The sequence below is a fragment of the Chiloscyllium punctatum genome, chromosome 5 (genome assembly GCF_047496795.1).
Source record: "Chiloscyllium punctatum isolate Juve2018m chromosome 5, sChiPun1.3, whole genome shotgun sequence".
In the NCBI taxonomy this organism is placed as follows: domain Eukaryota; kingdom Metazoa; phylum Chordata; class Chondrichthyes; order Orectolobiformes; family Hemiscylliidae; genus Chiloscyllium; species Chiloscyllium punctatum.
Window position 1 is genome coordinate 42,644,599 of NC_092743.1, and position 25,775 is coordinate 42,670,373.

At 52.8% G+C, this 25,775-nt stretch overlaps 16 non-coding genes across 16 annotated transcripts; 8 read left to right on the forward strand and 8 right to left on the reverse strand.

Moving 5' to 3' along the window:
• Nucleotides 1–450: 450 nt before the first annotated feature.
• On the forward strand, nucleotides 451–523 carry trnaa-ugc (transfer RNA alanine (anticodon UGC)). The gene has a single exon. It is a non-coding gene; the product is annotated as a tRNA-Ala (tRNA).
• A 272-nt stretch (nucleotides 524–795) lies between these two features.
• trnam-cau (transfer RNA methionine (anticodon CAU)) lies at nucleotides 796–868 on the reverse strand. Its single transcript has one exon. It is a non-coding gene; the product is annotated as a tRNA-Met (tRNA).
• A 2,582-nt stretch (nucleotides 869–3,450) lies between these two features.
• On the forward strand, nucleotides 3,451–3,523 carry trnaa-ugc (transfer RNA alanine (anticodon UGC)). Its single transcript has one exon. It is a non-coding gene; the product is annotated as a tRNA-Ala (tRNA).
• Nucleotides 3,524–3,795: 272 nt separating this feature from the next.
• On the reverse strand, nucleotides 3,796–3,868 carry trnam-cau (transfer RNA methionine (anticodon CAU)). Its single transcript has one exon. It is a non-coding gene; the product is annotated as a tRNA-Met (tRNA).
• A 2,112-nt stretch (nucleotides 3,869–5,980) lies between these two features.
• trnaa-ugc (transfer RNA alanine (anticodon UGC)) lies at nucleotides 5,981–6,053 on the forward strand. Its single transcript has one exon. It is a non-coding gene; the product is annotated as a tRNA-Ala (tRNA).
• A 272-nt stretch (nucleotides 6,054–6,325) lies between these two features.
• trnam-cau (transfer RNA methionine (anticodon CAU)) lies at nucleotides 6,326–6,398 on the reverse strand. Its single transcript has one exon. It is a non-coding gene; the product is annotated as a tRNA-Met (tRNA).
• Nucleotides 6,399–8,510: 2,112 nt separating this feature from the next.
• Nucleotides 8,511–8,583, forward strand: trnaa-ugc (transfer RNA alanine (anticodon UGC)). Its single transcript has one exon. It is a non-coding gene; the product is annotated as a tRNA-Ala (tRNA).
• Nucleotides 8,584–8,855: 272 nt separating this feature from the next.
• Nucleotides 8,856–8,928, reverse strand: trnam-cau (transfer RNA methionine (anticodon CAU)). The gene has a single exon. It is a non-coding gene; the product is annotated as a tRNA-Met (tRNA).
• A 2,112-nt stretch (nucleotides 8,929–11,040) lies between these two features.
• trnaa-ugc (transfer RNA alanine (anticodon UGC)) lies at nucleotides 11,041–11,113 on the forward strand. The gene has a single exon. It is a non-coding gene; the product is annotated as a tRNA-Ala (tRNA).
• A 272-nt stretch (nucleotides 11,114–11,385) lies between these two features.
• On the reverse strand, nucleotides 11,386–11,458 carry trnam-cau (transfer RNA methionine (anticodon CAU)). The gene has a single exon. It is a non-coding gene; the product is annotated as a tRNA-Met (tRNA).
• Nucleotides 11,459–15,709: 4,251 nt separating this feature from the next.
• Nucleotides 15,710–15,782, forward strand: trnaa-ugc (transfer RNA alanine (anticodon UGC)). Its single transcript has one exon. It is a non-coding gene; the product is annotated as a tRNA-Ala (tRNA).
• A 272-nt stretch (nucleotides 15,783–16,054) lies between these two features.
• trnam-cau (transfer RNA methionine (anticodon CAU)) lies at nucleotides 16,055–16,127 on the reverse strand. Its single transcript has one exon. It is a non-coding gene; the product is annotated as a tRNA-Met (tRNA).
• A 4,251-nt stretch (nucleotides 16,128–20,378) lies between these two features.
• Nucleotides 20,379–20,451, forward strand: trnaa-ugc (transfer RNA alanine (anticodon UGC)). Its single transcript has one exon. It is a non-coding gene; the product is annotated as a tRNA-Ala (tRNA).
• A 272-nt stretch (nucleotides 20,452–20,723) lies between these two features.
• trnam-cau (transfer RNA methionine (anticodon CAU)) lies at nucleotides 20,724–20,796 on the reverse strand. The gene has a single exon. It is a non-coding gene; the product is annotated as a tRNA-Met (tRNA).
• Nucleotides 20,797–22,908: 2,112 nt separating this feature from the next.
• Nucleotides 22,909–22,981, forward strand: trnaa-ugc (transfer RNA alanine (anticodon UGC)). The gene has a single exon. It is a non-coding gene; the product is annotated as a tRNA-Ala (tRNA).
• Nucleotides 22,982–23,253: 272 nt separating this feature from the next.
• On the reverse strand, nucleotides 23,254–23,326 carry trnam-cau (transfer RNA methionine (anticodon CAU)). The gene has a single exon. It is a non-coding gene; the product is annotated as a tRNA-Met (tRNA).
• Nucleotides 23,327–25,775: the final 2,449 nt, after the last annotated feature.

The window sequence follows — 25,775 nt, forward strand, 5'->3', positions numbered from 1 at the left end:
GCGATGACCTTTGACAGGATTTTGTAGTCTGCATTTAACAGTGAGATCGGTCTCCAATTTCTAATTTCCTCCCTCTCCCCCTTCCGCTTGTAGACGAGTGTGATGATGCACAACATCCACGCAGTCAGTCAGCACTCACTTGAACGTGTCGCAAGTCTCCAATCAGTCAGACAGCGCTCTCGAGTGCTACCTCACACTTGTTGTGACTGCTGGCGCCGATCGGTTCGTTTGGATTCTGGAATCTCAGAGCGTCTCGCTGGCGATTCTTTCGGCGGCACCGTGTTTTCCAGAAGACTTCGCGCACGTGCTGCTGCTGCTGCTGCTCGGATGTGTCGATAGTCGCGTCGCGTTGTTCGGTTGAATACAGCGTGCAATCTCGAGAGGAAATCGCCTGCTGCTCTCAGCTCATCCTTCCGAAGCACCATGGGGGCTAAGCAAGTGCACAGCGTAGGGGAATTAGCTCAAATGGTAGAGCGCTCGCTTTGCATGCGAGAGGTAGTGGGATCGATGCCCACATTCTCCACAGTGCTTTTCCTGGGGAGACGCAAGCAGTGTGACCCTCGCGTGAACCCTGCGTGTGGCTCCAGTCTTTGCTGCTGCACAGATAGCACGATGGTGAGTTTACAAAATGCTGTGCAGAAAAACAAGTTGAGCACGTGTCGCCCAGATGTTAAACCTTCCAGCGACGCGTTTGCTCTGGTGTGGTCAGTTCAAAGCAGGCGTGAAGCCGTCCAAAGCAAATATTATTGCCCGCGGAGAGAAAGAAAACGCGTAAGGTGACAAAGGCCACAGTCTTGCCTTCTCTGAGGATTAAACTCAGGACCTTCAGATTATGAGACTGACGCGCTGCCTACTGCGCTAAGAAGGCCAGCCGACAGCCGAGGCTCATACCGCGTGCCCAAATAGGCCGGTTTTCAAGGTGCCGCGAGCCACAGAGCAACCCTCGTCAGAAAGCTGCAGCTCGAGTGAGGCCAGGATATCGGCTTTCAATCCACAATCACGCACCTCGCCCGTTACATGCTGGGCTCTGGCCCGTGCAGAGACACGGCCCACTCGCGGTGCCGCAGAGCCGTGGCGTCAGGAGCGCGGCAAAGCCCGGTATGTCTTGCGCTTGGCAGGCAACATTCGGCAAAGCCTTTCACTTCTTTGTCTCGATGGCTCCGCTACTGGAGAGCCACGTCACAGCGCACTAAGATCCTTTGCTCAGCACTCCATGCAGGCAAGAAGGGAGGTGCTTCCGTTTACCAAAGAGCCTAAGAAAATGAGGGTTTGCTTCAGGAAAAGAAGGAAGCACATGTCAGGTATAGACAGGATAGATCGAGTGAATCCGTACAAGAGTGTAAAGACAGTAGGGAAATCAGGAGGGTAAAAAGGGGACCTGAGATAGCTTTGGCAGAGAGAGTTAAGGAAAATCCAAAGGGTTTTTGCAAATACATTATAAGGACAAAAGGGTGACTAGGGAGAGAAGAGGGCCCCTCGAGGATCAGCACAGCGGCCTTTGTGTCGAGCCGCAGGAGAGGCTGGGCCGATACTAAACGAGTATTTTGCATCAGTGTTTACTGTGGAAAAGGATAGAATGTAGGGAGAAGTACAGAATACAGGGAAATGGATGGTGACATCTTGAAAATTGTCCACATTGCAGAGGAGGAATGCTGGATGCCTTGAAGCGCGTACAAGTGGATCAATGCCCAGGACCTGATCAGGTCTGGGGGAAGCTAAGGAAGTGATTGCTGGGCCCCTTGCTGAGATATTTGTATGGGTGATATAAAATCATGAGGCGTATAGATCGGATAAATAGACAAAGTCTTTTCCCTGGGGTGCGGGAGACCAGCACTAGAGGGCAGAGGTTTAGGGTGAGAGGGAAAAGATATGAAAGAGAACCAAGGGGCACCTTTCTCACACCGAGGGTGGTACGTGTATGGAATGAGCTGCCAGAGGAAGTGGCGGAGGCGAGTACAATTGCAACATTTAAAAGGCACCTGGGTGGCTATATGAATAGGAAGGGTTTGGAGGGATATGGCCCGGGTGCCGGCAGGTACGACTAGATTGGGATGGGATATCTGGTCGGAAAGGTCCGACCGAAGGGTCTCTTTCCGTGACGTACATCTCTATGACTCCTTTCAAGCAAAGTTTTCCCGCGAAGCGGCGCTCTAAACTGCTCGATGTCAACTTACTATGTCAACGTCCGGACGAAGGAGTCTTCCATTCCTGTCGGAAAACTGCCTGTGGACTTCTCTTCGTTTCCTCTTCATGAAATCTGGCCTGCACGGGGTGTGCCACTTCCACAATTGCACAAGTTGAACAGCAACGCATCCGAGCAGGTCAGCACTTAGGAAAGGCCCTACCGGTCAGACAGGGCTCGCGGGTGCTGCTTCAGACGAGTGGCGGTTGCTATTTGCATCTCGGCCTGCTTGGCGTGTATCTGAAAGCAGCACTTTGCGGAACCTGACCGCAGGGCTGCAGCTCACGAGGATGAAGGAGAAGCCCTCTTTTTTTGTCTGGTAACAGCCCCAAGTGTTCTCTTTCTCCAAAATACACCTTCTTCTTCTTCTTCTTCTTCTTCAGAGAATTCTGCCTGTTGGTGTGCTGTGACGTCTGCAGTTGCAAACCACGAGCAGCAGGGTGCCCTCTGGAGGAACTTTTTTTTTTTTTTTTATTTCAAAAATATACTTTATTCATAAATGATTTGATGGTCTGTACATTGGATCATGCCATACATATGTCCATATTTACAAACACAGATTCGACTTTATTCTTGTCCTTTACAATCCTGTGCATTTTTTCAATCTTGTATATATACTTATATTTGGCTGAGGCATCAGCAGAGCCCAAAAAAACGTCTGTATGGGCCCCCTGTTCTTCTTTCGGCAGGCCGATCTTACACAGTGGTCTTTCCCCACCGCGCCTTGGCGGCAGCTGCCCCAAGCTTCAGCGCGTCCCTCAACACGTAGTCTTGGACCTTGGAATGTGCCAGTCTGCAACACTCGGTCGGGGTCAACTCCTTCAGCTGGAAGATCAACAGGTTTCGGACCGCCCAGAGAGCGTCCTTCACCGAGTTGATGATCCTCCAGGCGCAGTTAATGTTCGTCAGGGTGCCCTCTGGAGGAACACAACATCCACGCAGTCAGTCAGCACTCACTTGAACGTGTCGCAAGTCTCCAATCAGTCAGACAGCGCTCTCGAGTGCTACCTCACACTTGTTGTGACTGCTGGCGCCGATCGGTTCGTTTGGATTCTGGAATCTCAGAGCGTCTCGCTGGCGATTCTTTCGGCGGCACCGTGTTTTCCAGAAGACTTCGCGCACGTGCTGCTGCTGCTGCTGCTCGGATGTGTCGATAGTCGCGTCGCGTTGTTCGGTTGAATACAGCGTGCAATCTCGAGAGGAAATCGCCTGCTGCTCTCAGCTCATCCTTCCGAAGCACCATGGGGGCTAAGCAAGTGCACAGCGTAGGGGAATTAGCTCAAATGGTAGAGCGCTCGCTTTGCATGCGAGAGGTAGTGGGATCGATGCCCACATTCTCCACAGTGCTTTTCCTGGGGAGACGCAAGCAGTGTGACCCTCGCGTGAACCCTGCGTGTGGCTCCAGTCTTTGCTGCTGCACAGATAGCACGATGGTGAGTTTACAAAATGCTGTGCAGAAAAACAAGTTGAGCACGTGTCGCCCAGATGTTAAACCTTCCAGCGACGCGTTTGCTCTGGTGTGGTCAGTTCAAAGCAGGCGTGAAGCCGTCCAAAGCAAATATTATTGCCCGCGGAGAGAAAGAAAACGCGTAAGGTGACAAAGGCCACAGTCTTGCCTTCTCTGAGGATTAAACTCAGGACCTTCAGATTATGAGACTGACGCGCTGCCTACTGCGCTAAGAAGGCCAGCCGACAGCCGAGGCTCATACCGCGTGCCCAAATAGGCCGGTTTTCAAGGTGCCGCGAGCCACAGAGCAACCCTCGTCAGAAAGCTGCAGCTCGAGTGAGGCCAGGATATCGGCTTTCAATCCACAATCACGCACCTCGCCCGTTACATGCTGGGCTCTGGCCCGTGCAGAGACACGGCCCACTCGCGGTGCCGCAGAGCCGTGGCGTCAGGAGCGCGGCAAAGCCCGGTATGTCTTGCGCTTGGCAGGCAACATTCGGCAAAGCCTTTCACTTCTTTGTCTCGATGGCTCCGCTACTGGAGAGCCACGTCACAGCGCACTAAGATCCTTTGCTCAGCACTCCATGCAGGCAAGAAGGGAGGTGCTTCCGTTTACCAAAGAGCCTAAGAAAATGAGGGTTTGCTTCAGGAAAAGAAGGAAGCACATGTCAGGTATAGACAGGATAGATCGAGTGAATCCGTACAAGAGTGTAAAGACAGTAGGGAAATCAGGAGGGTAAAAAGGGGACCTGAGATAGCTTTGGCAGAGAGAGTTAAGGAAAATCCAAAGGGTTTTTGCAAATACATTATAAGGACAAAAGGGTGACTAGGGAGAGAAGAGGGCCCCTCGAGGATCAGCACAGCGGCCTTTGTGTCGAGCCGCAGGAGAGGCTGGGCCGATACTAAACGAGTATTTTGCATCAGTGTTTACTGTGGAAAAGGATAGAATGTAGGGAGAAGTACAGAATATAGGGAAATGGATGGTGACATCTTGAAAATTGTCCACATTGCAGAGGAGGAATGCTGGATGCCTTGAAGCGCGTACAAGTGGATCAATGCCCAGGACCTGATCAGGTCTGGGGGAAGCTAAGGAAGTGATTGCTGGGCCCCTTGCTGAGATATTTGTATGGTTGATATAAAATCATGAGGCGTATAGATCGGATAAATAGACAAAGTCTTTTCCCTGGGGTGCGGGAGACCAGCACTAGAGGGCAGAGGTTTAGGGTGAGAGGGAAAAGATATGAAAGAGAACTAAGGGGCACCTTTCTCACACCGAGGGTGGTACGTGTATGGAATGAGCTGCCAGAGGAAGTGGCGGAGGCGAGTACAATTGCAACATTTAAAAGGCACCTGGGTGGCTATATGAATAGGAAGGGTTTGGAGGGATATGGCCCGGGTGCCGGCAGGTACGACTAGATTGGGATGGGATATCTGGTCGGAAAGGTCCGACCGAAGGGTCTCTTTCCGTGACGTACATCTCTATGACTCCTTTCAAGCAAAGTTTTCCCGCGAAGCGGCGCTCTAAACTGCTCGATGTCAACTTACTATGTCAACGTCCGGACGAAGGAGTCTTCCATTCCTGTCGGAAAACTGCCTGTGGACTTCTCTTCGTTTCCTCTTCATGAAATCTGGCCTGCACGGGGTGTGCCACTTCCACAATTGCACAAGTTGAACAGCAACGCATCCGAGCAGGTCAGCACTTAGGAAAGGCCCTACCGGTCAGACAGGGCTCGCGGGTGCTGCTTCAGACGAGTGGCGGTTGCTATTTGCATCTCGGCCTGCTTGGCGTGTATCTGAAAGCAGCACTTTGCGGAACCTGACCGCAGGGCTGCAGCTCACGAGGATGAAGGAGAAGCCCTCTTTTTTTGTCTGGTAACAGCCCCAAGTGTTCTCTTTCTCCAAAATACACCTTCTTCTTCTTCTTCTTCTTCTTCAGAGAATTCTGCCTGTTGGTGTGCTGTGACGTCTGCAGTTGCAAACCACGAGCAGCAGGGAGCCCTCTGGAGGAACACAACATCCACGCAGTCAGTCAGCACTCACTTGAACGTGTCGCAAGTCTCCAATCAGTCAGACAGCGCTCTCGAGTGCTACCTCACACTTGTTGTGACTGCTGGCGCCGATCGGTTCGTTTGGATTCTGGAATCTCAGAGCGTCTCGCTGGCGATTCTTTCGGCGGCACCGTGTTTTCCAGAAGACTTCGCGCACGTGCTGCTGCTGCTGCTGCTCGGATGTGTCGATAGTCGCGTCGCGTTGTTCGGTTGAATACAGCGTGCAATCTCGAGAGGAAATCGCCTGCTGCTCTCAGCTCATCCTTCCGAAGCACCATGGGGGCTAAGCAAGTGCACAGCGTAGGGGAATTAGCTCAAATGGTAGAGCGCTCGCTTTGCATGCGAGAGGTAGTGGGATCGATGCCCACATTCTCCACAGTGCTTTTCCTGGGGAGACGCAAGCAGTGTGACCCTCGCGTGAACCCTGCGTGTGGCTCCAGTCTTTGCTGCTGCACAGATAGCACGATGGTGAGTTTACAAAATGCTGTGCAGAAAAACAAGTTGAGCACGTGTCGCCCAGATGTTAAACCTTCCAGCGACGCGTTTGCTCTGGTGTGGTCAGTTCAAAGCAGGCGTGAAGCCGTCCAAAGCAAATATTATTGCCCGCGGAGAGAAAGAAAACGCGTAAGGTGACAAAGGCCACAGTCTTGCCTTCTCTGAGGATTAAACTCAGGACCTTCAGATTATGAGACTGACGCGCTGCCTACTGCGCTAAGAAGGCCAGCCGACAGCCGAGGCTCATACCGCGTGCCCAAATAGGCCGGTTTTCAAGGTGCCGCGAGCCACAGAGCAACCCTCGTCAGAAAGCTGCAGCTCGAGTGAGGCCAGGATATCGGCTTTCAATCCACAATCACGCACCTCGCCCGTTACATGCTGGGCTCTGGCCCGTGCAGAGACACGGCCCACTCGCGGTGTCGCAGAGCCGTGGCGTCAGGAGCGTGGCAAAGCCCGGTATGTCTTGCGCTTGGCAGGCAACATTCGGCAAAGCCTTTCACTTCTTTGTCTCGATGGCTCCGCTACTGGAGAGCCACGTCACAGCGCACTAAGATCCTTTGCTCAGCACTCCATGCAGGCAAGAAGGGAGGTGCTTCCGTTTACCAAAGAGCCTAAGAAAATGAGGGTTTGCTTCAGGAAAAGAAGGAAGCACATGTCAGGTATAGACAGGATAGATCGAGTGAATCCGTACAAGAGTGTAAAGACAGTAGGGAAATCAGGAGGGTAAAAAGGGGACCTGAGATAGCTTTGGCAGAGAGAGTTAAGGAAAATCCAAAGGGTTTTTGCAAATACATTATAAGGACAAAAGGGTGACTAGGGAGAGAAGAGGGCCCCTCGAGGATCAGCACAGCGGCCTTTGTGTCGAGCCGCAGGAGAGGCTGGGCCGATACTAAACGAGTATTTTGCATCAGTGTTTACTGTGGAAAAGGATAGAATGTAGGGAGAAGTACAGAATATAGGGAAATGGATGGTGACATCTTGAAAATTGTCCACATTGCAGAGGAGGAATGCTGGATGCCTTGAAGCGCGTACAAGTGGATCAATGCCCAGGACCTGATCAGGTCTGGGGGAAGCTAAGGAAGTGATTGCTGGGCCCCTTGCTGAGATATTTGTATGGGTGATATAAAATCATGAGGCGTATAGATCGGATAAATAGACAAAGTCTTTTCCCTGGGGTGCGGGAGACCAGCACTAGAGGGCAGAGGTTTAGGGTGAGAGGGAAAAGATATGAAAGAGAACTAAGGGGCACCTTTCTCACACCGAGGGTGGTACGTGTATGGAATGAGCTGCCAGAGGAAGTGGCGGAGGCGAGTACAATTGCAACATTTAAAAGGCACCTGGGTGGCTATATGAATAGGAAGGGTTTGGAGGGATATGGCCCGGGTGCCGGCAGGTACGACTAGATTGGGATGGGATATCTGGTCGGAAAGGTCCGACCGAAGGGTCTCTTTCCGTGACGTACATCTCTATGACTCCTTTCAAGCAAAGTTTTCCCGCGAAGCGGCGCTCTAAACTGCTCGATGTCAACTTACTATGTCAACGTCCGGACGAAGGAGTCTTCCATTCCTGTCGGAAAACTGCCTGTGGACTTCTCTTCGTTTCCTCTTCATGAAATCTGGCCTGCACGGGGTGTGCCACTTCCACAATTGCACAAGTTGAACAGCAACGCATCCGAGCAGGTCAGCACTTAGGAAAGGCCCTACCGGTCAGACAGGGCTCGCGGGTGCTGCTTCAGACGAGTGGCGGTTGCTATTTGCATCTCGGCCTGCTTGGCGTGTATCTGAAAGCAGCACTTTGCGGAACCTGACCGCAGGGCTGCAGCTCACGAGGATGAAGGAGAAGCCCTCTTTTTTTGTCTGGTAACAGCCCCAAGTGTTCTCTTTCTCCAAAATACACCTTCTTCTTCTTCTTCTTCTTCTTCAGAGAATTCTGCCTGTTGGTGTGCTGTGACGTCTGCAGTTGCAAACCACGAGCAGCAGGGAGCCCTCTGGAGGAACACAACATCCACGCAGTCAGTCAGCACTCACTTGAACGTGTCGCAAGTCTCCAATCAGTCAGACAGCGCTCTCGAGTGCTACCTCACACTTGTTGTGACTGCTGGCGCCGATCGGTTCGTTTGGATTCTGGAATCTCAGAGCGTCTCGCTGGCGATTCTTTCGGCGGCACCGTGTTTTCCAGAAGACTTCGCGCACGTGCTGCTGCTGCTGCTGCTCGGATGTGTCGATAGTCGCGTCGCGTTGTTCGGTTGAATACAGCGTGCAATCTCGAGAGGAAATCGCCTGCTGCTCTCAGCTCATCCTTCCGAAGCACCATGGGGGCTAAGCAAGTGCACAGCGTAGGGGAATTAGCTCAAATGGTAGAGCGCTCGCTTTGCATGCGAGAGGTAGTGGGATCGATGCCCACATTCTCCACAGTGCTTTTCCTGGGGAGACGCAAGCAGTGTGACCCTCGCGTGAACCCTGCGTGTGGCTCCAGTCTTTGCTGCTGCACAGATAGCACGATGGTGAGTTTACAAAATGCTGTGCAGAAAAACAAGTTGAGCACGTGTCGCCCAGATGTTAAACCTTCCAGCGACGCGTTTGCTCTGGTGTGGTCAGTTCAAAGCAGGCGTGAAGCCGTCCAAAGCAAATATTATTGCCCGCGGAGAGAAAGAAAACGCGTAAGGTGACAAAGGCCACAGTCTTGCCTTCTCTGAGGATTAAACTCAGGACCTTCAGATTATGAGACTGACGCGCTGCCTACTGCGCTAAGAAGGCCAGCCGACAGCCGAGGCTCATACCGCGTGCCCAAATAGGCCGGTTTTCAAGGTGCCGCGAGCCACAGAGCAACCCTCGTCAGAAAGCTGCAGCTCGAGTGAGGCCAGGATATCGGCTTTCAATCCACAATCACGCACCTCGCCCGTTACATGCTGGGCTCTGGCCCGTGCAGAGACACGGCCCACTCGCGGTGCCGCAGAGCCGTGGCGTCAGGAGCGTGGCAAAGCCCGGTATGTCTTGCGCTTGGCAGGCAACATTCGGCAAAGCCTTTCACTTCTTTGTCTCGATGGCTCCGCTACTGGAGAGCCACGTCACAGCGCACTAAGATCCTTTGCTCAGCACTCCATGCAGGCAAGAAGGGAGGTGCTTCCGTTTACCAAAGAGCCTAAGAAAATGAGGGTTTGCTTCAGGAAAAGAAGGAAGCACATGTCAGGTATAGACAGGATAGATCGAGTGAATCCGTACAAGAGTGAAAAGACAGTAGGGAAATCAGGAGGGTAAAAAGGGGACCTGAGATAGCTTTGGCAGAGAGAGTTAAGGAAAATCCAAAGGGTTTTTGCAAATACATTATAAGGACAAAAGGGTGACTAGGGAGAGAAGAGGGCCCCTCGAGGATCAGCACAGCGGCCTTTGTGTCGAGCCGCAGGAGAGGCTGGGCCGATACTAAACGAGTATTTTGCATCAGTGTTTACTGTGGAAAAGGATAGAATGTAGGGAGAAGTACAGAATATAGGGAAATGGATGGTGACATCTTGAAAATTGTCCACATTGCAGAGGAGGAATGCTGGATGCCTTGAAGCGCGTACAAGTGGATCAATGCCCAGGACCTGATCAGGTCTGGGGGAAGCTAAGGAAGTGATTGCTGGGCCCCTTGCTGAGATATTTGTATGGGTGATATAAAATCATGAGGCGTATAGATCGGATAAATAGACAAAGTCTTTTCCCTGGGGTGCGGGAGACCAGCACTAGAGGGCAGAGGTTTAGGGTGAGAGGGAAAAGATATGAAAGAGAACTAAGGGGCACCTTTCTCACACCGAGGGTGGTACGTGTATGGAATGAGCTGCCAGAGGAAGTGGCGGAGGCGAGTACAATTGCAATATTTAAAAGGCATCTGGGTGGCTATATGAATAGGAAGGGTTTGGAGGGATATGGCCCGGGTGCCGGCAGGTACGACTAGATTGGGATGGGATATCTGGTCGGAAAGGTCCGACCGAAGGGTCTCTTTCCGTGACGTACATCTCTATGACTCCTTTCAAGCAAAGTTTTCCCGCGAAGCGGCGCTCTAAACTGCTCGATGTCAACTTACTATGTCAACGTCCGGACGAAGGAGTCTTCCATTCCTGTCGGAAAACTGCCTGTGGACTTCTCTTCGTTTCCTCTTCATGAAATCTGGCCTGCACGGGGTGTGCCACTTCCACAATTGCACAAGTTGAACAGCAACGCATCCGAGCAGGTCAGCACTTAGGAAAGGCCCTACCGGTCAGACAGGGCTCGCGGGTGCTGCTTCAGACGAGTGGCGGTTGCTATTTGCATCTCGGCCTGCTTGGCGTGTATCTGAAAGCAGCACTTTGCGGAACCTGACCGCAGGGCTGCAGCTCACGAGGATGAAGGAGAAGCCCTCTTTTTTTGTCTGGTAACAGCCCCAAGTGTTCTCTTTCTCCAAAATACACCTTCTTCTTCTTCTTCTTCTTCTTCAGAGAATTCTGCCTGTTGGTGTGCTGTGACGTCTGCAGTTGCAAACCACGAGCAGCAGGGAGCCCTCTGGAGGAACACAACATCCACGCAGTCAGTCAGCACTCACTTGAACGTGTCGCAAGTCTCCAATCAGTCAGACAGCGCTCTCGAGTGCTACCTCACACTTGTTGTGACTGCTGGCGCCGATCGGTTCGTTTGGATTCTGGAATCTCAGAGCGTCTCGCTGGCGATTCTTTCGGCGGCACCGTGTTTTCCAGAAGACTTCGCGCACGTGCTGCTGCTGCTGCTGCTCGGATGTGTCGATAGTCGCGTCGCGTTGTTCGGTTGAATACAGCGTGCAATCTCGAGAGGAAATCGCCTGCTGCTCTCAGCTCATCCTTCCGAAGCACCATGGGGGCGAAGCAAGTGCACAGCGTAGGGGAATTAGCTCAAATGGTAGAGCGCTCGCTTTGCATGCGAGAGATAGTGGGATCGATGCCCACATTCTCCACAGTGCTTTTCCTGGGGAGACGCAAGCAGTGTGACCCTCGCGTGAACCCTGCGTGTGGCTCCAGTCTTTGCTGCTGCACAGATAGCACGATGGTGAGTTTACAAAATGCTGTGCAGAAAAACAAGTTGAGCACGTGTCGCCCAGATGTTAAACCTTCCAGCGACGCGTTTGCTCTGGTGTGGTCAGTTCAAAGCAGGCGTGAAGCCGTCCAAAGCAAATATTATTGCCCGCGGAGAGAAAGAAAACGCGTAAGGTGACAAAGGCCACAGTCTTGCCTTCTCTGAGGATTAAACTCAGGACCTTCAGATTATGAGACTGACGCGCTGCCTACTGCGCTAAGAAGGCCAGCCGACAGCCGAGGCTCATACCGCGTGCCCAAATAGGCCGGTTTTCAAGGTGCCGCGAGCCACAGAGCAACCCTCGTCAGAAAGCTGCAGCTCGAGTGAGGCCAGGATATCGGCTTTCAATCCACAATCACGCACCTCGCCCGTTACATGCTGGGCTCTGGCCCGTGCAGAGACACGGCCCACTCGCGGTGCCGCAGAGCCGTGGCGTCAGGAGCGCGGCAAAGCCCGGTATGTCTTGCGCTTGGCAGGCAACATTCGGCAAAGCCTTTCACTTCTTTGTCTCGATGGCTCCGCTACTGGAGAGCCACGTCACAGCGCACTAAGATCCTTTGCTCAGCACTCCATGCAGGCAAGAAGGGAGGTGCTTCCGTTTACCAAAGAGCCTAAGAAAATGAGGGTTTGCTTCAGGAAAAGAAGGAAGCACATGTCAGGTATAGACAGGATAGATCGAGTGAATCCGTACAAGAGTGTAAAGACAGTAGGGAAATCAGGAGGGTAAAAAGGGGACCTGAGATAGCTTTGGCAGAGAGAGTTAAGGAAAATCCAAAGGGTTTTTGCAAATACATTATAAGGACAAAAGGGTGACTAGGGAGAGAAGAGGGCCCCTCGAGGATCAGCACAGCGGCCTTTGTGTCGAGCCGCAGGAGAGGCTGGGCCGATACTAAACGAGTATTTTGCATCAGTGTTTACTGTGGAAAAGGATAGAATGTAGGGAGAAGTACAGAATACAGGGAAATGGATGGTGACATCTTGAAAATTGTCCACATTGCAGAGGAGGAATGCTGGATGCCTTGAAGCGCGTACAAGTGGATCAATGCCCAGGACCTGATCAGGTCTGGGGGAAGCTAAGGAAGTGATTGCTGGGCCCCTTGCTGAGATATTTGTATGGGTGATATAAAATCATGAGGCGTATAGATCGGATAAATAGACAAAGTCTTTTCCCTGGGGTGCGGGAGACCAGCACTAGAGGGCAGAGGTTTAGGGTGAGAGGGAAAAGATATGAAAGAGAACCAAGGGGCACCTTTCTCACACCGAGGGTGGTACGTGTATGGAATGAGCTGCCAGAGGAAGTGGCGGAGGCGAGTACAATTGCAACATTTAAAAGGCACCTGGGTGGCTATATGAATAGGAAGGGTTTGGAGGGATATGGCCCGGGTGCCGGCAGGTACGACTAGATTGGGATGGGATATCTGGTCGGAAAGGTCCGACCGAAGGGTCTCTTTCCGTGACGTACATCTCTATGACTCCTTTCAAGCAAAGTTTTCCCGCGAAGCGGCGCTCTAAACTGCTCGATGTCAACTTACTATGTCAACGTCCGGACGAAGGAGTCTTCCATTCCTGTCGGAAAACTGCCTGTGGACTTCTCTTCGTTTCCTCTTCATGAAATCTGGCCTGCACGGGGTGTGCCACTTCCACAATTGCACAAGTTGAACAGCAACGCATCCGAGCAGGTCAGCACTTAGGAAAGGCCCTACCGGTCAGACAGGGCTCGCGGGTGCTGCTTCAGACGAGTGGCGGTTGCTATTTGCATCTCGGCCTGCTTGGCGTGTATCTGAAAGCAGCACTTTGCGGAACCTGACCGCAGGGCTGCAGCTCACGAGGATGAAGGAGAAGCCCTCTTTTTTTGTCTGGTAACAGCCCCAAGTGTTCTCTTTCTCCAAAATACACCTTCTTCTTCTTCTTCTTCTTCTTCAGAGAATTCTGCCTGTTGGTGTGCTGTGACGTCTGCAGTTGCAAACCACGAGCAGCAGGGTGCCCTCTGGAGGAACACAACTTTTTTTTTTATTTCAAAAATATACTTTATTCATAAATGATTTGATGGTCTGTACATTGGATCATGCCATACATATGTCCATATTTACAAACACAGATTCGACTTTATTCTTGTCCTTTACAATCCTGTGCATTTTTTCAATCTTGTATATATACATATATTTGGCTGAGGCATCAGCAGAGCCCAAAAAAACGTCTGTATGGGCCCCCTGTTCTTCTTTCGGCAGGCCGATCTTACACAGTGGTCTTTCCCCACCGCGCCTTGGCGGCAGCTGCCCCAAGCTTCAGCGCGTCCCTCAACACGTAGTCTTGGACCTTGGAATGTGCCAGTCTGCAACACTCGGTCGGGGTCAACTCCTTCAGCTGGAAGATCAACAGGTTTCGGACCGCCCAGAGAGCGTCCTTCACCGAGTTGATGATCCTCCAGGCGCAGTTAATGTTCGTCTCGGTGTGAGTCCCGGGGAACAGGCCGTAGAGCACGGAGTCCCGCGTCACGGCGCTGCTCGGGACGAACCTCGACAAGCACCACTGCATTCCTCTCCAGACTTCCTCTGCATAGGCACATTCCAGAAGGAGGTGTGTGACAGTCTCGTCCCCCCCGCAGCCACTTCGAGGGCAGCGTGCGGTGCGGCAGAGAGTCCGGGCGTGCATAAAGGATCTCACAGGCAGAGCCCTTCTCACCACCAGCCAAGCCACGTCTTGGTGCTTGTTGGAAAGTTCTGGCGATGAGGCATTCTGCCAAATGGCTTTGACAGTCTGCTCAGGGAACCGCTCGACAGGATCCGCCCTCTCCTTTTCCCGAAGGGTCTCAAGGACGCTACGTGCTGACCACTTCCTGATGGACTTGTGGTCAAAGGTGTTTTTCCTCATAAATTTCTCCACGAAGGACAGGTGATACGGAACGGTCCAACTACTCGGAGCGTTCCGCGGCAGCGAGGCCAGGCCCATCCTTCGCAACACCGGGGACAGGTAGAACCTCAGTACGTAGTGACACTTGGTGTTTGCGTACCGGGGATCCACGCACAGCTTGATGCAGCCACACACAAAGGTGGCCATCAGGGTGAGGGTGGCATTGGGCGTGTTTTTTCCCCCATTGCACCGGTCTTTGTACATAGAGTCTCTTCGGACCCGGTCCATCTTTGATCTCCAAATGAATTGGAAGATGGCCCGGGTGACTGCGGCGGCACAGGTCCTGGGGATAGGCCAGACCTGTGCCACATATAGCAATACTGAGAGTACCTCACACCTGATGACCAGGTTTTTTCCCGCGATGGAGAGCGACCGTTGCCCCCATCTGCCTAGTTTCTGTCTCATCTTCCTGATCCGCTCCTCCCAGGTCTTGGCGCACGCCCCAGCCCCCCCGAACCAAATACCCAGCACCTTCAGGTGGTCAGTCCTGACGGTGAAGGGGATAGAGGATTGGTCGGCCCAGTTCCCGAAGAGCATGGCCTCGCTCTTGCCTCGGTTTACCTTGGCCCCCGAGGCCCGTTCGAACTGGTCGCAGATGCACACGAGTCTGTGCACGGACAGCGGATCCGAGCAGAAAACAGCGACGTCATCCATGTACAGGGAGGCCTTAACCTGCAGGCCCCCGCTGCCAGGAATAGTCACCCCCCTCAGGCTCGCATCCTTCCTGATGGATTCGGCAAATGGCTCTATGCAACACACAAACAAGGCGGGTGAGAGGGGGCATCCCTGCCTGACTCCAGATCTTACAGGGAAGCTATCTGATTCCCACCCATTGATTGAGACTGCACTGACAATGTTGGTGTAGAGCAGTCTGATCCAATTTCCGATTCCCTCCCCAAAGCCCATTTTGGAGAGGACATCCCTCATATATGTATGCGATATCCTGTCAAAGGCTTTCTCCTGGTCCAGGCTGATGAGGCAGGTGTCCACCCCCCTGTCCTGCACGTAGGCGATCGTATCCCTGAGGAGTGCGAGACTCTCAGAGATCTTCCTGCCCGGTACAGCACAGGTTTGGTCCGGGTGGATCACCGATCCCAGAGCAGACCTGACCCGGTTGGCGATGACCTTTGACAGGATTTTGTAGTCTGCATTTAACAGTGAGATCGGTCTCCAATTTCTAATTTCCTCCCTCTCCCCCTTCCGCTTGTAGACGAGTGTGATGATGCACAACATCCACGCAGTCAGTCAGCACTCACTTGAACGTGTCGCAAGTCTCCAATCAGTCAGACAGCGCTCTCGAGTGCTACCTCACACTTGTTGTGACTGCTGGCGCCGATCGGTTCGTTTGGATTCTGGAATCTCAGAGCGTCTCGCTGGCGATTCTTTCGGCGGCACCGTGTTTTCCAGAAGACTTCGCGCACGTGCTGCTGCTGCTGCTGCTCGGATGTGTCGATAGTCGCGTCGCGTTGTTCGGTTGAATACAGCGTGCAATCTCGAGAGGAAATCGCCTGCTGCTCTCAGCTCATCCTTCCGAAGCACCATGGGGGCTAAGCAAGTGCACAGCGTAGGGGAATTAGCTCAAATGGTAGAGCGCTCGCTTTGCATGCGAGAGGTAGTGGGATCGATACCCACATTCTCCACAGTGCTTTTCCTGGGGAGACGCAAGCAGTGTGACCCTCGCGTGAACCCTGCGTGTGGCTCCAGTCTTTGCTGCTGCACAGATAGCACGATGGTGAGTTTACAAAATGCTGTGCAGAAAAACAAGTTGAGCACGTGTCGCCCAGATGTTAAACCTTCCAGCGACGCGTTTGCTCTGGTGTGGTCAGTTCAAAGCAGGCGTGAAGCCGTCCAAAGCAAATATTATTGCCCGCGGAGAGAAAGAAAACGCGTAAGGTGACAAAGGCCACAGTCTTGCCTTCTCTGAGGATTAAACTCAGGACCTTCAGATTATGAGACTGACGCGCTGCCTACTGCGCTAAGAAGGCCAGCCGACAGCCGAGGCTCATACCGCGTGCCCAAATAGGCCGGTTTTCAAGGTGCCGCGAGCCACAGAGCAACCCTCGTCAGAAAGCTGCAGCTCGAGTGAGGCCAGGATATCGGCTTTCAATCCACAATCACGCACCTCGCCCGTTACATGCTGGGCTCTGGCCCGTGCAGAGACACGGCCCACTCGCGGTGCCGCAGAGCCGTGGCGTCAGGAGCGCGGCAAAGCCCGGTATGTCTTGCGCTTGGCAGGCAACATTCGGCAAAGCCTTTCACTTCTTTGTCTCGATGGCTCCGCTACTGGAGAGCCACGTCACAGCGCACTAAGATCCTTTGCTCAGCACTCCATGCAGGCAAGAAGGGAGGTGCTTCCGTTTACCAAAGAGCCTAAGAAAATGAGGGTTTGCTTCAGGAAAAGAAGGAAGCACATGTCAGGTATAGACAGGATAGATCGAGCGAATCCGTACAAGAGTGTAAAGACAGTAGGGAAATCAGGAGGGTAAAAAGGGGACCTGAGATAGCTTTGGCAGAGAGAGTTAAGGAAAATCCAAAGGGTTTTTGCAAATACATTATAAGGACAAAAGGGTGACTAGGGAGAGAAGAGGGCCCCTCGAGGATCAGCACAGCGGCCTTTGTGTCGAGCCGCAGGAGAGGCTGGGCCGATACTAAACGAGTATTTTGCATCAGTGTTTACTGTGGAAAAGGATAGAATGTAGGGAGAAGTATAGAATATAGGGAAATGGATGGTGACATCTTGAAAATTGTCCACATTGCAGAGGAGGAATGCTGGATGCCTTGAAGCGCGTACAAGTGGATCAATGCCCAGGACCTGATCAGGTCTGGGGGAAGCTAAGGAAGTGATTGCTGGGCCCCTTGCTGAGATATTTGTATGGGTGATATAAAATCATGAGGCGTATAGATCGGATAAATAGACAAAGTCTTTTCCCTGGGGTGCGGGAGACCAGCACTAGAGGGCAGAGGTTTAGGGTGAGAGGGAAAAGATATGAAAGAGAACCAAGGGGCACCTTTCTCACACCGAGGGTGGTACGTGTATGGAATGAGCTGCCAGAGGAAGTGGCGGAGGCGAGTACAATTGCAACATTTAAAAGGCACCTGGGTGGCTATATGAATAGGAAGGGTTTGGAGGGATATGGCCCGGGTGCCGGCAGGTACGACTAGATTGGGATGGGATATCTGGTCGGAAAGGTCCGACCGAAGGGTCTCTTTCCGTGACGTACATCTCTATGACTCCTTTCAAGCAAAGTTTTCCCGCGAAGCGGCGCTCTAAACTGCTCGATGTCAACTTACTATGTCAACGTCCGGACGAAGGAGTCTTCCATTCCTGTCGGAAAACTGCCTGTGGACTTCTCTTCGTTTCCTCTTCATGAAATCTGGCCTGCACGGGGTGTGCCACTTCCACAATTGCACAAGTTGAACAGCAACGCATCCGAGCAGGTCAGCACTTAGGAAAGGCCCTACCGGTCAGACAGGGCTCGCGGGTGCTGCTTCAGACGAGTGGCGGTTGCTATTTGCATCTCGGCCTGCTTGGCGTGTATCTGAAAGCAGCACTTTGCGGAACCTGACCGCAGGGCTGCAGCTCACGAGGATGAAGGAGAAGCCCTCTTTTTTTGTCTGGTAACAGCCCCAAGTGTTCTCTTTCTCCAAAATACACCTTCTTCTTCTTCTTCTTCTTCTTCAGAGAATTCTGCCTGTTGGTGTGCTGTGACGTCTGCAGTTGCAAACCACGAGCAGCAGGGTGCCCTCTGGAGGAACACAACTTTTTTTTTTATTTCAAAAATATACTTTATTCATAAATGATTTGATGGTCTGTACATTGGATCATGCCATACATATGTCCATATTTACAAACACAGATTCGACTTTATTCTTGTCCTTTACAATCCTGTGCATTTTTTCAATCTTGTATATATACATATATTTGGCTGAGGCATCAGCAGAGCCCAAAAAAACGTCTGTATGGGCCCCCTGTTCTTCTTTCGGCAGGCCGATCTTACACAGTGGTCTTTCCCCACCGCGCCTTGGCGGCAGCTGCCCCAAGCTTCAGCGCGTCCCTCAACACGTAGTCTTGGACCTTGGAATGTGCCAGTCTGCAACACTCGGTCGGGGTCAACTCCTTCAGCTGGAAGATCAACAGGTTTCGGACCGCCCAGAGAGCGTCCTTCACCGAGTTGATGATCCTCCAGGCGCAGTTAATGTTCGTCTCGGTGTGAGTCCCGGGGAACAGGCCGTAGAGCACGGAGTCCCGCGTCACGGCGCTGCTCGGGACGAACCTCGACAAGCACCACTGCATTCCTCTCCAGACTTCCTCTGCATAGGCACATTCCAGAAGGAGGTGTGTGACAGTCTCGTCCCCCCCGCAGCCACTTCGAGGGCAGCGTGCGGTGCGGCAGAGAGTCCGGGCGTGCATAAAGGATCTCACAGGCAGAGCCCTTCTCACCACCAGCCAAGCCACGTCTTGGTGCTTGTTGGAAAGTTCTGGCGATGAGGCATTCTGCCAAATGGCTTTGACAGTCTGCTCAGGGAACCGCTCGACAGGATCCGCCCTCTCCTTTTCCCGAAGGGTCTCAAGGACGCTACGTGCTGACCACTTCCTGATGGACTTGTGGTCAAAGGTGTTTTTCCTCATAAATTTCTCCACGAAGGACAGGTGATACGGAACGGTCCAACTACTCGGAGCGTTCCGCGGCAGCGAGGCCAGGCCCATCCTTCGCAACACCGGGGACAGGTAGAACCTCAGTACGTAGTGACACTTGGTGTTTGCGTACCGGGGATCCACGCACAGCTTGATGCAGCCACACACAAAGGTGGCCATCAGGGTGAGGGTGGCATTGGGCGTGTTTTTTCCCCCATTGCACCGGTCTTTGTACATAGAGTCTCTTCGGACCCGGTCCATCTTTGATCTCCAAATGAATTGGAAGATGGCCCGGGTGACTGCGGCGGCACAGGTCCTGGGGATAGGCCAGACCTGTGCCACATATAGCAATACTGAGAGTACCTCACACCTGATGACCAGGTTTTTTCCCGCGATGGAGAGCGACCGTTGCCCCCATCTGCCTAGTTTCTGTCTCATCTTCCTGATCCGCTCCTCCCAGGTCTTGGCGCACGCCCCAGCCCCCCCGAACCAAATACCCAGCACCTTCAGGTGGTCAGTCCTGACGGTGAAGGGGATAGAGGATTGGTCGGCCCAGTTCCCGAAGAGCATGGCCTCGCTCTTGCCTCGGTTTACCTTGGCCCCCGAGGCCCGTTCGAACTGGTCGCAGATGCACACGAGTCTGTGCACGGACAGCGGATCCGAGCAGAAAACAGCGACGTCATCCATGTACAGGGAGGCCTTAACCTGCAGGCCCCCGCTGCCAGGAATAGTCACCCCCCTCAGGCTCGCATCCTTCCTGATGGATTCGGCAAATGGCTCTATGCAACACACAAACAAGGCGGGTGAGAGGGGGCATCCCTGCCTGACTCCAGATCTTACAGGGAAGCTATCTGATTCCCACCCATTGATTGAGACTGCACTGACAATGTTGGTGTAGAGCAGTCTGATCCAATTTCCGATTCCCTCCCCAAAGCCCATTTTGGAGAGGACATCCCTCATATATGTATGCGATATCCTGTCAAAGGCTTTCTCCTGGTCCAGGCTGATGAGGCAGGTGTCCACCCCCCTGTCCTGCACGTAGGCGATCGTATCCCTGAGGAGTGCGAGACTCTCAGAGATCTTCCTGCCCGGTACAGCACAGGTTTGGTCCGGGTGGATCACCGATCCCAGAGCAGACCTGACCCGGTTGGCGATGACCTTTGACAGGATTTTGTAGTCTGCATTTAACAGTGAGATCGGTCTCCAATTTCTAATTTCCTCCCTCTCCCCCTTCCGCTTGTAGACGAGTGTGATGATGCACAACATCCACGCAGTCAGTCAGCACTCACTTGAACGTGTCGCAAGTCTCCAATCAGTCAGACAGCGCTCTCGAGTGCTACCTCACACTTGTTGTGACTGCTGGCGCCGATCGGTTCGTTTGGATTCTGGAATCTCAGAGCGTCTCGCTGGCGATTCTTTCGGCGGCACCGTGTTTTCCAGAAGACTTCGCGCACGTGCTGCTGCTGCTGCTGCTCGGATGTGTCGATAGTCGCGTCGCGTTGTTCGGTTGAATACAGCGTGCAATCTCGAGAGGAAATCGCCTGCTGCTCTCAGCTCATCCTTCCGAAGCACCATGGGGGCTAAGCAAGTGCACAGCGTAGGGGAATTAGCTCAAATGGTAGAGCGCTCGCTTTGCATGCGAGAGGTAGTGGGATCGATACCCACATTCTCCACAGTGCTTTTCCTGGGGAGACGCAAGCAGTGTGACCCTCGCGTGAACCCTGCGTGTGGCTCCAGTCTTTGCTGCTGCACAGATAGCACGATGGTGAGTTTACAAAATGCTGTGCAGAAAAACAAGTTGAGCACGTGTCGCCCAGATGTTAAACCTTCCAGCGACGCGTTTGCTCTGGTGTGGTCAGTTCAAAGCAGGCGTGAAGCCGTCCAAAGCAAATATTATTGCCCGCGGAGAGAAAGAAAACGCGTAAGGTGACAAAGGCCACAGTCTTGCCTTCTCTGAGGATTAAACTCAGGACCTTCAGATTATGAGACTGACGCGCTGCCTACTGCGCTAAGAAGGCCAGCCGACAGCCGAGGCTCATACCGCGTGCCCAAATAGGCCGGTTTTCAAGGTGCCGCGAGCCACAGAGCAACCCTCGTCAGAAAGCTGCAGCTCGAGTGAGGCCAGGATATCGGCTTTCAATCCACAATCACGCACCTCGCCCGTTACATGCTGGGCTCTGGCCCGTGCAGAGACACGGCCCACTCGCGGTGCCGCAGAGCCGTGGCGTCAGGAGCGCGGCAAAGCCCGGTATGTCTTGCGCTTGGCAGGCAACATTCGGCAAAGCCTTTCACTTCTTTGTCTCGATGGCTCCGCTACTGGAGAGCCACGTCACAGCGCACTAAGATCCTTTGCTCAGCACTCCATGCAGGCAAGAAGGGAGGTGCTTCCGTTTACCAAAGAGCCTAAGAAAATGAGGGTTTGCTTCAGGAAAAGAAGGAAGCACATGTCAGGTATAGACAGGATAGATCGAGCGAATCCGTACAAGAGTGTAAAGACAGTAGGGAAATCAGGAGGGTAAAAAGGGGACCTGAGATAGCTTTGGCAGAGAGAGTTAAGGAAAATCCAAAGGGTTTTTGCAAATACATTATAAGGACAAAAGGGTGACTAGGGAGAGAAGAGGGCCCCTCGAGGATCAGCACAGCGGCCTTTGTGTCGAGCCGCAGGAGAGGCTGGGCCGATACTAAACGAGTATTTTGCATCAGTGTTTACTGTGGAAAAGGATAGAATGTAGGGAGAAGTACAGAATACAGGGAAATGGATGGTGACATCTTGAAAATTGTCCACATTGCAGAGGAGGAATGCTGGATGCCTTGAAGCGCGTACAAGTGGATCAATGCCCAGGACCTGATCAGGTCTGGGGGAAGCTAAGGAAGTGATTGCTGGGCCCCTTGCTGAGATATTTGTATGGGTGATATAAAATCATGAGGCGTATAGATCGGATAAATAGACAAAGTCTTTTCCCTGGGGTGCGGGAGACCAGCACTAGAGGGCAGAGGTTTAGGGTGAGAGGGAAAAGATATGAAAGAGAACCAAGGGGCACCTTTCTCACACCGAGGGTGGTACGTGTATGGAATGAGCTGCCAGAGGAAGTGGCGGAGGCGAGTACAATTGCAACATTTAAAAGGCACCTGGGTGGCTATATGAATAGGAAGGGTTTGGAGGGATATGGCCCGGGTGCCGGCAGGTACGACTAGATTGGGATGGGATATCTGGTCGGAAAGGTCCGACCGAAGGGTCTCTTTCCGTGACGTACATCTCTATGACTCCTTTCAAGCAAAGTTTTCCCGCGAAGCGGCGCTCTAAACTGCTCGATGTCAACTTACTATGTCAACGTCCGGACGAAGGAGTCTTCCATTCCTGTCGGAAAACTGCCTGTGGACTTCTCTTCGTTTCCTCTTCATGAAATCTGGCCTGCACGGGGTGTGCCACTTCCACAATTGCACAAGTTGAACAGCAACGCATCCGAGCAGGTCAGCACTTAGGAAAGGCCCTACCGGTCAGACAGGGCTCGCGGGTGCTGCTTCAGACGAGTGGCGGTTGCTATTTGCATCTCGGCCTGCTTGGCGTGTATCTGAAAGCAGCACTTTGCGGAACCTGACCGCAGGGCTGCAGCTCACGAGGATGAAGGAGAAGCCCTCTTTTTTTGTCTGGTAACAGCCCCAAGTGTTCTCTTTCTCCAAAATACACCTTCTTCTTCTTCTTCTTCTTCTTCAGAGAATTCTGCCTGTTGGTGTGCTGTGACGTCTGCAGTTGCAAACCACGAGCAGCAGGGTGCCCTCTGGAGGAACACAACATCCACGCAGTCAGTCAGCACTCACTTGAACGTGTCGCAAGTCTCCAATCAGTCAGACAGCGCTCTCGAGTGCTACCTCACACTTGTTGTGACTGCTGGCGCCGATCGGTTCGTTTGGATTCTGGAATCTCAGAGCGTCTCGCTGGCGATTCTTTCGGCGGCACCGTGTTTTCCAGAAGACTTCGCGCACGTGCTGCTGCTGCTGCTGCTCGGATGTGTCGATAGTCGCGTCGCGTTGTTCGGTTGAATACAGCGTGCAATCTCGAGAGGAAATCGCCTGCTGCTCTCAGCTCATCCTTCCGAAGCACCATGGGGGCTAAGCAAGTGCACAGCGTAGGGGAATTAGCTCAAATGGTAGAGCGCTCGCTTTGCATGCGAGAGGTAGTGGGATCGATGCCCACATTCTCCACAGTGCTTTTCCTGGGGAGACGCAAGCAGTGTGACCCTCGCGTGAACCCTGCGTGTGGCTCCAGTCTTTGCTGCTGCACAGATAGCACGATGGTGAGTTTACAAAATGCTGTGCAGAAAAACAAGTTGAGCACGTGTCGCCCAGATGTTAAACCTTCCAGCGACGCGTTTGCTCTGGTGTGGTCAGTTCAAAGCAGGCGTGAAGCCGTCCAAAGCAAATATTATTGCCCGCGGAGAGAAAGAAAACGCGTAAGGTGACAAAGGCCACAGTCTTGCCTTCTCTGAGGATTAAACTCAGGACCTTCAGATTATGAGACTGACGCGCTGCCTACTGCGCTAAGAAGGCCAGCCGACAGCCGAGGCTCATACCGCGTGCCCAAATAGGCCGGTTTTCAAGGTGCCGCGAGCCACAGAGCAACCCTCGTCAGAAAGCTGCAGCTCGAGTGAGGCCAGGATATCGGCTTTCAATCCACAATCACGCACCTCGCCCGTTACATGCTGGGCTCTGGCCCGTGCAGAGACACGGCCCACTCGCGGTGCCGCAGAGCCGTGGCGTCAGGAGCGCGGCAAAGCCCGGTATGTCTTGCGCTTGGCAGGCAACATTCGGCAAAGCCTTTCACTTCTTTGTCTCGATGGCTCCGCTACTGGAGAGCCACGTCACAGCGCACTAAGATCCTTTGCTCAGCACTCCATGCAGGCAAGAAGGGAGGTGCTTCCGTTTACCAAAGAGCCTAAGAAAATGAGGGTTTGCTTCAGGAAAAGAAGGAAGCACATGTCAGGTATAGACAGGATAGATCGAGTGAATCCGTACAAGAGTGTAAAGACAGTAGGGAAATCAGGAGGGTAAAAAGGGGACCTGAGATAGCTTTGGCAGAGAGAGTTAAGGAAAATCCAAAGGGTTTTTGCAAATACATTATAAGGACAAAAGGGTGACTAGGGAGAGAAGAGGGCCCCTCGAGGATCAGCACAGCGGCCTTTGTGTCGAGCCGCAGGAGAGGCTGGGCCGATACTAAACGAGTATTTTGCATCAGTGTTTACTGTGGAAAAGGATAGAATGTAGGGAGAAGTACAGAATACAGGGAAATGGATGGTGACATCTTGAAAATTGTCCACATTGCAGAGGAGGAATGCTGGATGCCTTGAAGCGCGTACAAGTGGATCAATGCCCAGGACCTGATCAGGTCTGGGGGAAGCTAAGGAAGTGATTGCTGGGCCCCTTGCTGAGATATTTGTATGGGTGATATAAAATCATGAGGCGTATAGATCGGATAAATAGACAAAGTCTTTTCCCTGGGGTGCGGGAGACCAGCACTAGAGGGCAGAGGTTTAGGGTGAGAGGGAAAAGATATGAAAGAGAACCAAGGGGCACCTTTCTCACACCGAGGGTGGTACGTGTATGGAATGAGCTGCCAGAGGAAGTGGCGGAGGCGAGTACAATTGCAACATTTAAAAGGCACCTGGGTGGCTATATGAATAGGAAGGGTTTGGAGGGATATGGCCCGGGTGCCGGCAGGTACGACTAGATTGGGATGGGATATCTGGTCGGAAAGGTCCGACCGAAGGGTCTCTTTCCGTGACGTACATCTCTATGACTCCTTTCAAGCAAAGTTTTCCCGCGAAGCGGCGCTCTAAACTGCTCGATGTCAACTTACTATGTCAACGTCCGGACGAAGGAGTCTTCCATTCCTGTCGGAAAACTGCCTGTGGACTTCTCTTCGTTTCCTCTTCATGAAATCTGGCCTGCACGGGGTGTGCCACTTCCACAATTGCACAAGTTGAACAGCAACGCATCCGAGCAGGTCAGCACTTAGGAAAGGCCCTACCGGTCAGACAGGGCTCGCGGGTGCTGCTTCAGACGAGTGGCGGTTGCTATTTGCATCTCGGCCTGCTTGGCGTGTATCTGAAAGCAGCACTTTGCGGAACCTGACCGCAGGGCTGCAGCTCACGAGGATGAAGGAGAAGCCCTCTTTTTTTGTCTGGTAACAGCCCCAAGTGTTCTCTTTCTCCAAAATACACCTTCTTCTTCTTCTTCTTCTTCTTCAGAGAATTCTGCCTGTTGGTGTGCTGTGACGTCTGCAGTTGCAAACCACGAGCAGCAGGGTGCCCTCTGGAGGAACTTTTTTTTTTTTATTTCAAAAATATACTTTATTCATAAATGATTTGATGGTCTGTACATTGGATCATGCCATACATATGTCCATATTTACAAACACAGATTCGACTTTATTCTTGTCCTTTACAATCCTGTGCATTTTTTCAATCTTGTATATATACTTATATTTGGCTGAGGCATCAGCAGAGCCCAAAAAAACGTCTGTATGGGCCCCCTGTTCTTCTTTCGGCAGGCCGATCTTACACAGTGGTCTTTCCCCACCGCGCCTTGGCGGCAGCTGCCCCAAGCTTCAGCGCGTCCCTCAACACGTAGTCTTGGACCTTGGAATGTGCCAGTCTGCAACACTCGGTCGGGGTCAACTCCTTCAGCTGGAAGATCAACAGGTTTCGGACCGCCCAGAGAGCGTCCTTCACCGAGTTGATGATCCTCCAGGCGCAGTTAATGTTCGTCTCGGTGTGAGTCCCGGGGAACAGGCCGTAGAGCACGGAGTCCCGCGTCACGGCGCTGCTCGGGACGAACCTCGACAAGCACCACTGCATTCCTCTCCAGACTTCCTCTGCATAGGCACATTCCAGAAGGAGGTGTGTGACAGTCTCGTCCCCCCCGCAGCCACTTCGAGGGCAGCGTGCGGTGCGGCAGAGAGTCCGGGCGTGCATAAAGGATCTCACAGGCAGAGCCCTTC